Genomic DNA, 14,908 nt, shown 5'->3' on the forward strand with positions numbered 1-14,908 from the left:
TAATGCACAGACTAAACCTTGTAAACCAAATACTTATAGCTGATGAATATGATTTAAAGTAGAACTATAGGCAAAACTTATTTTTTAAATTTTGGATCCACTAAAGGGGAGGTTAACTCCTGTCAGAATTTTTTTCGCCATCTGTTTCTAATTTTATAGATTTCCCTTAATTTGCAGTCCCATAGCCAAACAGGAAGTGAGAGCAAATCCCTGAAAATTAAGGGAATCCCTTGGGCACCCCCAGGTCACCAGAACCAGTGTCCCCATTGGACGATTTCCCCTCTTTTCTGGAGAGATCCCAAAGTTAGTTATTTTTTTTTACTTTCACTTTCAATGATAATAGTAAACAAGACAAACAGAGAAGGTGAATCTCCTTAGTGGAGGCACAAACAACAATATAAATGGACAGGTGTTCTAATTCCTCTTCCCTCTATCCAAAAAAAAAAAAAGTTTTTCCTTTAGTTACATTTTAATTATTGTAAAACATGGGATCAAGAATTATATTTAGTCAAAAACATTCAGCCTTTGATTCTGCTTGAAAATCAAACATCCCTTTACACCATAACTTGTTTAATTTTCATACAGATGGGTTATTTTTTGCCATTAATTATGGTAAACTGTGAGCATTAAAAATGCTGCCATTGTGTATTTGAAATTAAATAAAAAATGTCAGAATTTTACATTTAAAGTACTTTAAAACATATTTGTATTCTCAAACTTAATACATATTTTCAGGAAATATCCACTTTAATAAGATGATAAAAAATATTGATGTGAAAAGTGCAGAGACTCATAACTTTTTCTCACATTTCAGTTTACTCAGCTCAAACTACGTAGTTATTTACTGGGTTACTGAACTTTATACTTCATAATGCACTGGCATTGCATTTTGCGCTATAGAGCATTATTGCGCCATCAAAGAGCCTAATTGTTTGGCACATCCACATTTGACCTTGCCCTTTTAGTATCTCAGCTCTGCCTTTCAACATTTGCACAAATATTTAAATACACAACTGATCTTGGATCGTTTTCTATGACACTGCTTTTTAGTCAGAAACCTTGAATTTTATTTAAATTCATGTTCTAAACTGAAAGGTGGCCTGACTTCACAATTTGTATTTGCTCTTACTTTCTTTTACTCTTTTAACCTTTTGTTGTTTTCTCTACCTAAGTTATTGTTACACACAGTTATTTTATCATATCATGCATCTATGCAGCACACTGACACATTTTATTCAAGTTGACTAAAGTGATATATGGTATGAGTGGCAGCTGTGTAATTGCACATATTAATCATTTTGCTACACCATTTATCACTGCCAGTTTGGTGCTCTAGATTAGGTCTTTCTTTTCTCACATTAACTCAAATTATCCCTTCGTACCATAATTTCTTACTGCAGTCTTAAAAGCAATGTAAACTAAGAATTTGATAATAAAAAGTATCCTTTGAAGCAAACTATTTTAAAGTAGGTTTTTGAAGAGGTGTCTGGGACAACACTGTGGATTAGCTGTTAGTGCCAGTCTCTTGCAGCACAAAGTCTTGGGTTCATTTCCCACCAAGCATGTTATCTGCATAGGGGTTTCTATGGTTCTCTAGGCACTTTATTTTTTTCCCCACTGTCCAAAAGCTGCTAATAGGAGAACAGTTTGTCTGTAGAAGAAATATTGTATTGTAGGGGGCTGAGATAACTGGGCTTTATGTACCCTAAGGAAAAGTAGAGCCTTATTAAAAAAAAAAAGTATGTATGATGACTTTGCAAAGTCACACCTTTATCTCCTCTTATATGTTATTATACAGCATAATTAAAAGTCACTGCTTTGCCAGCCAATGTAATGACAACAGGTTTGTGTTTATATAATATAAAGTAACACCTGATTAGAGGGTAATATAAGTTAATAACATTTCACTTGACCTCAGTCTTCAATAGACTTTACAGCAACACTCTGGAGAAGGAGCAGCCAATCAGGCATGCTGTATGCACATGTGCTGATGAAGAACATGCTGACAGGAGGAGAGATTACCTCATCAGCCTTATACTGCTTCTTCATTGCTTAATCACAGGCTGGAGGTGGAAGATAAAGTTTTATTGTTGGCCTGCAGCAGAGAACAGTTAGCTCTCTTATACATGTGTAAGAGTCTGATTTCTCAATGTGATGAATGCTCCTAAACTGTCTTGAAGCTTAGGGAAGCAATTACCCGGGAGCTGGAATAGTTAGATTGTCCATTAAGTAGAAAAAAACATTTTTTTTCAACCCTAGGATTCATTCAAAATAGGATTCATTAAAAATGCATTATATCACATGTAGAATATTCAGAACATATGTTTGATTTTTTTAGTTTTGAGTTTAATTCTGTTTTATCTTGACATAACTATCCCCAGATAATTTAGCAGTCCATGTGTCCCCTTATGAGGCAGCTTTAATAGTGTTAATTTGACAATTTAGTTTGTTTTAGACCCAATTTAATTAGTAATCTTTTTAAAACACATTTCATCTGATCTTAACACTAATTAACAAAACAATGATGTCAGCATTGTGAAGATAGGTACATCATTCTAAAAAAAGCATTGATAGCATTGAATACCAATACCAGCAGATTAATTACTGAATATGTCAGCATACATTTATTAGCCCCTAACAAATGTAAAACAAACGTAAAACAGTAAAATTTCACTAAAAGTGCCAGAATGAGGTTAACCTCAACATGATGTGACTAAAGCCAGCCATAGACAATTCGAAACTCTGCTAGTTCAGCAGAAACCAGGCAAGATTCGAACCATGTGTGGGCAGGCCGAATGTTCCAAGGTGATTGATCAATCAACTTGGGTAGAACCAGCCTGCCTGCAATTTTTGTTAGTGGCTACTAAAGCCGCTAACAATAATGACTGTCTTCTCCTGGCGGGGGCGAGTTCAACTCTCTGAGAGAAGGCAATTTCTTGGCAGGAGGGATTTCCCTGTTACCACTGTCTGTGTTGACGGGGAAACCGTGTGAATTTCTTTCCTGCAACCTGTGGTTGTGGGAAAGAAATTTGCACCATCTATGGCCTGCCTAAGGCAGGGTTCACACCGGTGCACTGAGGTTTGGGTGCAGCACAGTGACATCACTAGGGTTGATGTCACCCAGTGCGATAAAACCAAGTATAGTCCCCCTTAGTATAGACCTCCTCCCTCAGTACAGACCCCATCTGCACTACATATAGACCCCTTCCCTCAGTACAGACCCCCCTCCCTCAGTATAGTTCCCCCCTTCCTCAGTATAGACCCCCCTTCCTCAGTACACACACCCCTTTCCACTTGTGCTAGGGGGGAGATGAGGTCAGATTAAAAATCCAACCCCCATTTCTAGCATAGGTCCTCTTCCCTCCCAAAGTGCCCATATATATATATATATATACATACATACATACATACAGACCTCAGATCACTGTAGGACATCTACAGCGGTGTTCCTCCTCCTTCCAAGGGGGGGGGGGCTTCAGTGCAGACTCTGCTCTGTTGTGTAAGACAGGGAGACAGTCAGTGAGAGATGTGGATCAATCACTGGAGTGGTGTTACGGGTGTTACCAGGGCCACTGTTAGAAATCATGGGGCCCCGTATAGTCTACCTGATGTTAGGCTACAGGAGAAGGTCAGAGACTGCAGACATACTACAGGAGATGGTCAGAGACTGCAAACATACTACAGGAGATGGTCAGAGACTGCAAACATACTACAGGAGATGGTCAGAGACTGCAAACGTACAACAGGAGATGGTCAGAGACTGCAAACATACAACAGGAGATGGTCAGAGACTGCATTTATGTAATTATGCCTGAATCCAGTGTAAAAGTGTAAAATATTGCAGCCCTGTAATATCAAGTCGGAAATCTCCTTTGAAAGTACACCTAAGTGACAGAAGGCAGTAGCACTTCCAATCTTGTCTTATAAAACAGACAACTGGTCAAGAGCAGTGGAGGACAGTAAATAGGTAATGAATCAGTAAAGCTGCAAGCCTGCACCAGCAGTAAATCCTCCAAAGGTAACAGCAAAGAAGTCCTGCATCACATAGAGCTCTAGCCAAAATAGCTCCAGAGAAACAAGTGGCCATCAGCAGCAATGAGTCACTGGTCACTTGGAATGCCAAACAGCTGCATTGTCTTCAAAAATCTTATCAGTGTTTTCAGGCAGTGTGCAGGTTGGGTTAGGCAGCTATTAAAAAAGAGTAAGACAAGAGGGAAGGGAGACTTTTCCTGATTGGTACGTATACTGTCTAACCTTCACACTGCCTGAACATATTGATATAATGTTTTGAAGATGCTGCAGCTGGTCGGCATTCCAAGTGATCAGTGACACATCACTGCTGATGTTCAGTTGTTTCTCTGGAGCTATTTCAGGCAGAGTTCTGTGTGCTGCAGGACTTGTTATTCTGATTGTACCTTCTAGTTGTGGCTCCTGGGCTTCAGGTACTTTGTGTCTCCCCTCCCAGTGCCCCCATTCAGCCCCAATCCAGCCACTAACATCTTTCATTTACAATCACATTTGGCAGGCTGGAGGGGGGGGGGGGTTACAGTGTTTGCTGATAGTCTAGTGACAGTGATAGGCTTAGTGTTGGGCTAAGGATAGGTGGGAAGAAGAGTAGCTCTCGCTGCAGCCGGTGCAGTGCTGTACCCCCCTGTCAAAGTGAGATACCCCCTTATTGGCATCCCTGGGTGTCACCCTTCTGGATGGTGTCACCCTGGTGTGGTCCACTCCCCCCGTACCCCCATAGAAATGACACTGGTGCAGCATGGTTGTATTCACATTTTACCTGTGGTTTTAGGTGCAATCCCATTTACATCTATTACACTGCATGTTTTCTGAAAGTGCACTTAAATTCTTTCCAAATCAGCCAATGTGACTGTCTGGATTTTTTTTCTCATTTTGTCTCTCATAGTTGAGGTCTACCTATGATGCCAATTACAGGCCTCTCTCATCTTTTTAAGTGGGAGAACTTGCACAATTGGTGGCTGACTAAATACTTTTTTGCCCCACTGTATATATATATATATATATATATATATATATATATATATATGGCCCCACAGAAAAAGCCCAGTACTGTGATGCCACATATATGTGTACAGTCAGTGAGAAGCGGTTAATCCTTGTTAAAATAAGGGATGGTGCCTATGGCAGTAGTTAACTTGTATTAGCTTTCGAAAAACTGCAGCTATACATTTTTTTACTTTGATAAGTTAAAGTTTATATAAACCCTAACAACATACTTCTCTTATATGTTCCCCCTTTAGTCTGTTTAATATATACCATTGAACGTGTTCTGTTATAGCTGTTCAATAATTTGTTGATGCATCCTTTTTTGCCAATTTCAGTCCAGAAAATGCACTGTTTTATTAGCCCCAGCAGTAAATTAGGAGCTGAGTGCATTAATTGCACATCGAACTGTAGTTTACTGTACTCACAGAGTTTTAATATTGCAGAAAAGTGCAAAATGTGTTTTTCTATGAAATACACTTTAAAGGGTTGCAAAGTACATAAGTGTTTTTTATTCTGAGAACAAGTTTCAGGTAATGCAAAATGTTCAAACAAAAGCATCTGGCACAGATGATTTCAACAAGAAGTGGGAAAGACTGGAAGTGATGTACTATTTACAAAAGGATATAAACAGTGAAAGAGATGTGAGAACTAGAAAAATGCTGAAAGCAAAAGAAATTTAAATGTGAAGCTGATTTATATCTGCCTGACAAAAAGGAAGAACTAAACAAAAATACAGTGGGGTATATTTATAAAGCTGGAGAGTGCAAAATCTGGTGCATTTCTGCATAGAAACCAAACAGCTTCCAGGTTTTTTTTGGGTAAAGCTTAATTGAACAAGCTGAAGTTAGAAGCTGATTGGCTACCATGCCCAGCTGCACCAGATTTTCCACTCTCTGGATTTAGTAAATCAACCCCAGTGATGCACATTCAGTCATGACCACCAGAAAGATGTAAAAGTGTAGAATTTTAACGTGTAAGTAAACTTCTTTCGGCAAATTTTACCTACAGGTAAGCCTTTAATAAGGCTTACTTGTAGGTATTGTAAATATCTCCTAAACGTGCACTGTTTAGGAGATACTTACTTTAGAAGAACCCTTAATGTCACCGGCACATTGCGTTGCACTCTCAATGGACAGCGTGTCATCCATTGAGAGAGCCGTACTGCGGCCGAAACTCCCTTTGCGCATGCGTGGGAGTGAGAACATCATGGCCCAGCCAACCAGATGGCCACAACTCACTAACCCAGAAGGAAGACTGGGTGAAGATGGAAGCCTCAGGGAGCGGTGACAGTTCAGTAGGGCTTCATTTTCAGGTAAGTCATTCATAATGTGCTAGTATATTATGTATGCTAGCACATTATGCTCTTAGCTTGCAGGGAGAAGATTTTTTTGAATTTTGTTCGCAGTTTACTACTACTTTAAGATGTTAGAAAGAAGGTCCCTGGATATGAAAATATTAATTCCTAGCTCTTCAACAGATCCTATGCTTGCTACTATCATTATTGATCCTCTTTTTCACAGACAGCTTGATAAAGTGCCAGAGGAAATTATTTATATACAGTACTTATTCTTAAGATAAATAAGAACGGGTAACTCAGTGATTGTAAAAACTGGTGTGGTGTTACATTAATCTATTTTCCCAGTAAGACTTTGGACAAAATCATCATTTAGTACAAACTGGAAGCACTAGAAAAAGGTTTGCAGATTTAGGCAGCGAGATGGGAAATATTGATCAAATCTTCATTCTACATAATATGATAAAATAAAGCATGACGTGGAAAAGTCAGCTGTACACCACCTTTGTCGTAGATGAGCTAGTAATGGAACATTTACTCCTTGTGAGCATGAGTGAAGGAAGTTCAGTTTCTTATTAGATGATAATCCACAACAGTAATGTCACTCAAGGGATACCACAAAAGCAGGCTTCCTTTGTAATTAGAATCTTTCGGTCACCCTAAATAATTTTGTGCTAGCACACAATTTTACAGTCTCTTTTATTCAATTTGTAGTGTTGAAATGTTTATAGATGTATGATATGACAGGAACATTGTTGCAAACTGGAATTCTTGCTTTCTAAAAGTGTTTCAGCCAACTCACTAATTTTTGGTGTGGTTGATTTTTTGGTTACACATTTTATATTAGTTTGTCCATAATTCTACGGAATTAAAACCATATTTTTTTTCTCTGATGTTTCTTAGCAAAATTCTAAACTTCATTTATAGAATTTAAAGCTGTTGCAGTGTGTAAATCTATAGGACATTACCGAAGAAATGTTGCAAACATTTTAAATATTTCAGTCAATATGTGCTTCTACGTAGTTTTAAATGTATATTATTAATGCATTGCTGTACTAATAGGTACAATTACACAAACTTCTCAGAAAATTATTTTTAGCTATTTTGTTTAGTGGTAGTGAAAATGCACTAAAATGACAACTAGTGAAACTGGCAGCACCAACATCAACGTAGCTCTAGGAACACCAAACTGAACTTTAGGAGCATGTTTGCCATTCTCCTCCACTTTTCATCTTTCAGGACTACCCCAAAATTAAAACTGCTGTTGGTCCTCCTACAAACAAATGCAAAGCGCAGAGCTGTCATGCTGTCATGTAGCTAATTAGTCTGGCAGAAGAAAAAAACATAATGGGAGGTGAGCCATTGCCATCTTTTCACCAGCAATATATTCATTGTCTTGACCTTGTTTGCTTGAGTGGCCTGGAGGGGTTGTCATCTTTGTTATATTCATTAGAAAAAGAAATAAACCTAATATTTGTTCTTTTTCTCTTTCATTCTATTGCAGTGTGTTCTACCAATGACATGTAACAGTAGTGATTTAACCTCCTTGGCGGTATTTTTTGTGCTGAAAGCGGTACCATTTTTTTGCATGGAAATATGTAGTTTTTTATTGTAGGCTGTAATTTTTAGGAATAACTCACTGAAATCTGTACAAACAAGAGTCTATTAAACATTCCGGATATGATAAAATTTGAAACACAAAATCATAAATTATAATTTAATAAATAATCATAAAAAATAATAATATAATAATAATAAATTTAATTCAATAATATAATCAAACCAAAAACACTGAAATTTGAAATACAGAGGCAAATTCGCACATCGCTGAGCAAAGTCGCAAAATCGTTTTCAGTGTCTGATTTACTATCGCTGTTCTAAAACCGCTTTTGATGTAAAGGGACGCTTTTTAGACCCCATGGACTTTTCTAAGTTTCCAGGCAGAAAGAACATTCAAAATGCAGGCAGGGCACAGGACAAAGCAGTAGGGACAAAATATATGTGAAATGCGTTGAAACAGCAATGACAGCAAAAATGAAATTTTTTAAAATTTCAAATTTCCCGCCTGTTCTGGCGCCCATACGTCCTGACGTCACAGGGACCGGAACACAGAAGCCGGATGCCGGCATCGGCCGGAGGAGATGGCCGGGGATGCTGCAGGGGACACATCACGGGAGCAAAGGACAAGGTAAGTGCTGCAGGGACCCCCAGAGGAACGCCGCATGGTAAGCCTGAGTGTATCTCGGGGTTACCGCTCTTGGTATAGAAATTTTACCCCGAGCTACACTCGGGATTACCGCTAAGGAGGTTAAGGCACTTCTAGGCACCTAGATCATAATGTGATGGTTACCTGGTAATTGGTTAATGGTTTGTTTTTGTACTTTGAAACCTACTAAACCCACAACATGAAAATCAGTCTGTATATGCAGTAAAGCATGCTGGTTATACACACTGTAGAACCTAAGGGGTTAATCCTCTGCATTATGTAAAAAGGCTGGTTGATCCTGACTTCTCTGTAAACAATGCAAAACACTAGTTCCACAGTAAATATAAGAAGCATGCTTTACTGCATATACAGATTGATTTTACTGTTAAAAAAAAGGTAGACACAAACATCTTTTAAACATTTTCCACATAACAAGGTACTTATATGGTTTAACTAATTTAACCACATTATATGATAAACTACTTGTGATACACCAGTTCATCTGAAGCATCACATTTAAATATGTAAATATCTTTTAGTGTTTTGCATTGTTTACACTCATCTTTGAACCTTTTTGTGTTTTCATTTTATCATGTGTACTTTGTATAACATTTATTACAGTTAATTATCTTTTTCTGTAAACAGCGGTTTTCCTTCTGTAATAATGTTATCTCACAGCTCGAGTTAAAAATAATTTAAAGGGCATGAACAAAGAATAAATATTAAAGTCTCAAATGCTAATAATTTAGTTTTATCACTTTTATGTCAGTTTGTTAAACTTTTTGTATTATTTTGTTTGTGACTATTGCATATTTGCATATCTACTTACTGTATGTCTACATATCTACCGTAAGGTTTGAAAGAAAAAATATACATATGTAATAAAACGTGGGGCAACCAACCTCTTTCAGAACTTCAGTGCCGTAATATGTATTTGGAACTGCCAGTTGTTGGTTTTTACACAATCCTAAAATAAACCGTTTCTGTGGTTGCCTTCTAGACCTTACCGTAATTATTTAATGATGTTTTGAAACTGCTGCCTGGAAGGCCATAGAGAGTATTTCACTCCTAGAAAACCAATCTGCAGCCCAATTGCAGGCACACTCTTTTTTATTGTTTTATAGTACTGTATCCGGTATGGTAAAATTTGTTTGGAAATGCCTTGGTCTGGCCATACATAATTCTTTTTTTTGTTTGTTTATTCAGCCAGTGGGTTGAATGGAAAAAATTAACAAGTTCCATCATCCACACATTTGATGTGACTGGGGGAATCACTTCTTCTGAACTATTGCATCCTGCTGGGGGATAGGGGGGAAGCTTTTTCCGCCAGCAGAATACAGTGATCAGTGTTTCCGGCCATAACCGGCAGCACTGATCATTCAGGAAAAACTCAACAGGCTGAGTGTTCACAAAGCGATTGAAATACTGAGTAACAGCCACACCCAGGCAACACACTGACTTGTATAACAGAGGATGAGAGAGTTCAACAAAATGGTAACTGTCTGCACACAGACACCATCTGCTATTTGCATAAATGTGAAAGAAATGAGTAAAAGATGGCTTCAGCTCCTGTTTTCCACCTGTAGAAAACTCCTACAAGAGGAAGAGCAAGGATAGTTATGACCAAGTCTATTACTGGGTACACTGGGTCTAACTCTTTCTTTTATGTCTGAGATATGGCACCCTTTACTACATTAGAGATGTGCTTTTAGTGTCAAAGACATTGCTAATATTTATAGGGCTACAGAATATATTATTAAAAACCCTGTTTAAGTTAAAGCAATATTGTTATATTATAATAAGTATATTTTATTATAAATCAAACCTTAAAATTAAAATATAAGTAACCGGGATCTTATTCAAATAAAAAGCAGCTTTTCTGTAACATTCCTCTGCTTTTTGGTCTAGTCTCCTTGTAGCCTTCTTGCTCTGAGGTCCAGTGTGCCACTCTTCTTTCAGGTTGAATGATCCACAGCATCATTCAACCCACTTCTTGTGAGCCCTGAGCATAACCCTGGGGGTAAGTCATGAACCCACTCTGGGCTCACAGAGGAATGCTGAAGAGAAGAGAGCTCTGCTATTACTTGACACCATTCAGGACTTCCCACCACCAAACAAAAAAGATCCATGGAAAAACATTGATAAAAAGGTGTATATTTTTAAACAATTTTGAATTTTACTTAAAAATAAAGGTGGAAATAGTACCCCAAGGAATGAGCGAAGCATGAAATCTGGAGTTGGGTTTTAAAGAAAACCAAAAATACAGTAAATAGAATTTACAAAGCTTAAAATTTTCTCTGACTAAAAGGCCTAATGCATTAAGGTGCTAGTTTCAAAAAAGCAATTGCTTATGGCATTAGACACACATTTTCTGTGATGCCAAAAAATCTTCCAGGCACCAGGGGACAAATGAACTGAATGTGTCCCTCTATGCCTTACAATGTTATTTGGAAGGAAACAAAAGTTGGTGCTAAGGTGTAATAAAACAGTCATTCAAGTTTTTCTAGTTAAAACAACTAACAGGCAAAATGTATGAAAGTGCTTGTTTTTAACAGAAAAAACACCTATAATAAAAACTAAATTTTATCCTGCCATGATTTACATTGATAATTGTAATAATTTTCATAAAATGAAATCAAAGCGTCTTATCCTCAAAAGGATCATTACAGCAACTATATGTTTATATGGTATAAATAACATCCTTCCATAATTGACTTGACTGCTCACATCCCCATTCACTTATGGAGATGGAGTTAAACATACTTGTTTAGTAAACAGTATAAAGTGCACTGATTGTGATTGGGGGACTGCAGTCAAATCAGTACAAGATGCAATCTGATGAGGAGCATTTTGTACTGCCTCAATACATTCAATTGATAATGTAAAAGAAGACCATTCATTTTAGCCCTAGAAATTAAAAACTATCCTTTTTCATCTTTTCAGTTACTACTTGTGAAACTTTTATTGCCCTACTTGGGGTCACTTAACCCCTCCCACCCAATAGCATGTACTGAAGAACCTTTACTTAACCTGCCACTCCCCCTGCAGGGAATGGGGAGAAATATCAGGTATTCTAGGTATGAGGAAACATGTGACTTACTTGTCCTTTCCTATATCACAGCTCTAAATGATCTAAAATAAGACTGGATAATTAGCTCTGTGTAAGCTCTGATAAGTTGGTTTGGACCCTATGCATTAATAATAGTACTATACAGGATTTATATAGTGGCAACAGCTTGAGTAGCACTTTACAAAGTGAGTGCAGACAGTGCAGTTCCAACAAAATGCAATACAGGAGGAATCAGAGGGCCCTGCTCAGTAGAGTTTACAAACTAAGAGGAAGAGTCAAGTGATACAAAATGTATTAACTGTGGGGGATGAGCTGATGAAGAAAATAAAAATACAGTTTTTAGGTGGGGACATGATAGGCTTCTCTGAAAAGAAGGGGTTTTGGGGATTGTCTAAAAGTGGACAGAGTAGGAGATAGTCAGACAGATTGGGGTAAGGTGTTCCATAGGATGATAGAGGCTTGGGAGACATTCTGGAGGCAGGCATGGGAGTAGGTGACAAGGGAGGTAGAAAGCAGGAGGTCTTGAGAAGAATGAGGAGCATGATTTGATTGGTATTGTCAGGGATCCAGGTATGACCAGAGATGTGTGGACTGACACAGGGAAATAGCAGGCTTCAGAAATGATTAAATAATAATATTTATTATGAGCTGCACAAAATAAACAAACAGTGCAAAACAAAACAAACCTTAAACTAATAGGTACAGGTGCAGTCAGGGCTGGAGAGGTGGAGTGGTCAGGCAGGCTGGGTCAGGAACAATCAGGCAGAAAGGTACAACGGGAGCAGGCAGAAGAATGGTCAGGAATAGCCGGGGTCAGTGCAGGCACAGTTCTATCAGAGTCAGAGTTAAGCAGGAGAGTCGAGCAGGCAGGAGGCAGGATACAGGAAACAGGGCACATGGGAAACAAACACCAAGGCACTGACTGCAGGTCTGGCCATTCCTTAAATACACCTCCTGCAATCAGCCTCAGGTGATGGCTGACTGCAAGAGTGAACTTCTGGTTGCTGAGAGCACCCGCTGGCCAGCCCTGGTACTGCAGCCCGCAAGGCAGGTGAGTCCCACCACCACTGGCGAGTCCATTCCTGACAGGTATTTTGAGACTAGATTAGTGATGTAGCTGGGTGCCAAGTTGTGGATGCTTTTGTAAGCTGTTTTTAGTATTTTGAATTTACTTAGTTGGGTGAGTGGAAGCCAGTGGAGGGATTGGCAGAGAGGAATAGCAGACACTGTATGGTTGATGAGTCTAGCAGCAGCATTTATGATGGACTGAAGAGGGGATAGCCTATGTAAAAGTAATCCAATGAGGAGGGAGCTGCAGTAGTCGAGCAGAGAGAGGACTAGAGAGTGAATTAGAAGCTTTGTGGTGTCATTGGTTAGGATGGGGCATATTTTGGAGATAATGCATATGTTTAGGTAGCAGGCTTTGGACAATAATTGGATGTGAGGCCAATAGGTTGGTTCAGACTGCAGGATAAAACCTAGCACCTAGGCATGCGGGAACGGGTTGATAGTTGTGCCATTGATCTTGACAGAGAAGTCAGGGAGGAACTATTATGAGCTTGGTTTTGGATAGACTGAGTTTGAGGAAGTGGTGTGATATCCAGACTGACATCTCTGTTAATAAATTAGTGGTGCACGTTGAGATTGATTGAGTGAGCTGAGGGGTAGAGAGATGGATTTGGATATATTCAGCATTGAACTGGTATTGGAGCCATGGGAGGTTATCAACTGGCCCAGGGCGGAGGTGTAGATTGAGAATAGGAGAGGTCCAAGAACAGAATCTTGGGGAACCTCAATGGAGAAATGAAGAGGAGAGGAATTAGAATTGCAAGTGAAAACTGAAGGTGTGGCGGGATAGGTAAAATGAGAACCAGTGAAAAGTAAAGTCATGGAGACCAAAGAAGTGGAGTTTTTTTTTAAGGAGGGAGTGGTCCACTGTCAAATGCAGCAGAGAGATCCAGGAGTAGGAGTAAAGAGGCATGTCCGGTGGATTTAGCCGTTAGTAGATTGTTTGTGAGTTTTGAGAGAGCAGTTTCTGTGGAGTGTTGAGGATGAAATCCAGAGTGAAGGTTATCAAGGAGGTTCTTCTCATTGAGATGGTCACTCAGTCAGTTGTAGACAAGAAGTTCAAAGTGTTTGGAGTAAAAGGGGATCAAGTAGATGGGGTAAAGGTTATTAAGGTTGGTGGGGTCCAATGAGGGATTTTTTAGGTATGGGGGTGACTTGTGCATGTTTTTGAGAGTTGAGGAAGATGCCAAAAGAGGGAGATATTGAATATGTGAGTTAAAGAGTATAGGATAGAGCTAGAGGGTGACTGTAGCATATGCGCACAGTGCACAGAAGTTTCCAAATCTCTGCTGAGTTGAGTGCTAAAGACCTCTAAACTTCATGTGGCCTTCATATTAGCACAACAGTGCATAGAGAGCTTCATGGCCGAGTAGCTGCATCCAAGCCTCACATCACCAAGTGCAATGCAAAGCATCGGATGCAGTGTTGTAAAGCGCACTGTTGCTGGACTCAAGAGCAGTGGAGACGTGTTCTCTGGAATGACCAATCACACTTCTCCGTCTGGCAATCTGATGGATGTGTCTGGGTTTGGCGGTTGCCAGGAGAACATAACTTGCCAGACTGCATTGTGCCAAGTATAAAGTTTGGCGGAGGGGGGGTTATGGTGTGGGGTTGTTTTTTAAAGGCTAGGCTTGGACCCTTAGTTCCAGTGAAGACGTCAGCATACCAAGACATTTTGGACAATTTCATGCTCCCAACTTTGTGGGAACAGTTTGGGCATGTCCCCTTCCTGTTCCAACATTGACAAAAAGGGGGTGCTGTTGCACTTAGGAAAAAATTTAATGTATAAAAAATACACTATATATATATATATATTATATAATACCTATAGAGCAGCAGTCCTAATTGTGAACTAATTATGTACAAAATTGTAAATCTTTCAAATAGACCGCACAAAGGTCATACAATCAACTAAATGCCAGTGTACAAATTAAAGTGATAACAATGAACAAAATTCAAATAAAATATTGGTATTCAGTCCCAACATGTGAATTTTTAGTGCAATGGTGCTGTATCCTTAACGGTGAACCTCCATACTGAAGTGACAAGTGCTCACACTGGTGCTCCACATGGATGTAAACTCACCGTCATCTCATGACCACCTATCTCTAGGTAAGTCAAACACGCTTTTGGGACTATCTCAGTATGCAATATGGTATTGATGGTCGATATTCCTTCACCCTCTTAACAGTGGTTGCTGGTGGTAACCGATAACCCTCCGCTAGGGCTGCATCAATATTAGAAAGTTCCTCTCCTA

This window comes from Staurois parvus, unplaced genomic scaffold, assembly GCF_062004578.1.
Source record: "Staurois parvus isolate SC_StPar_1 unplaced genomic scaffold, SC_StPar_1.0 ptg000634l, whole genome shotgun sequence".
NCBI lineage: Eukaryota > Metazoa > Chordata > Amphibia > Anura > Ranidae > Staurois > Staurois parvus.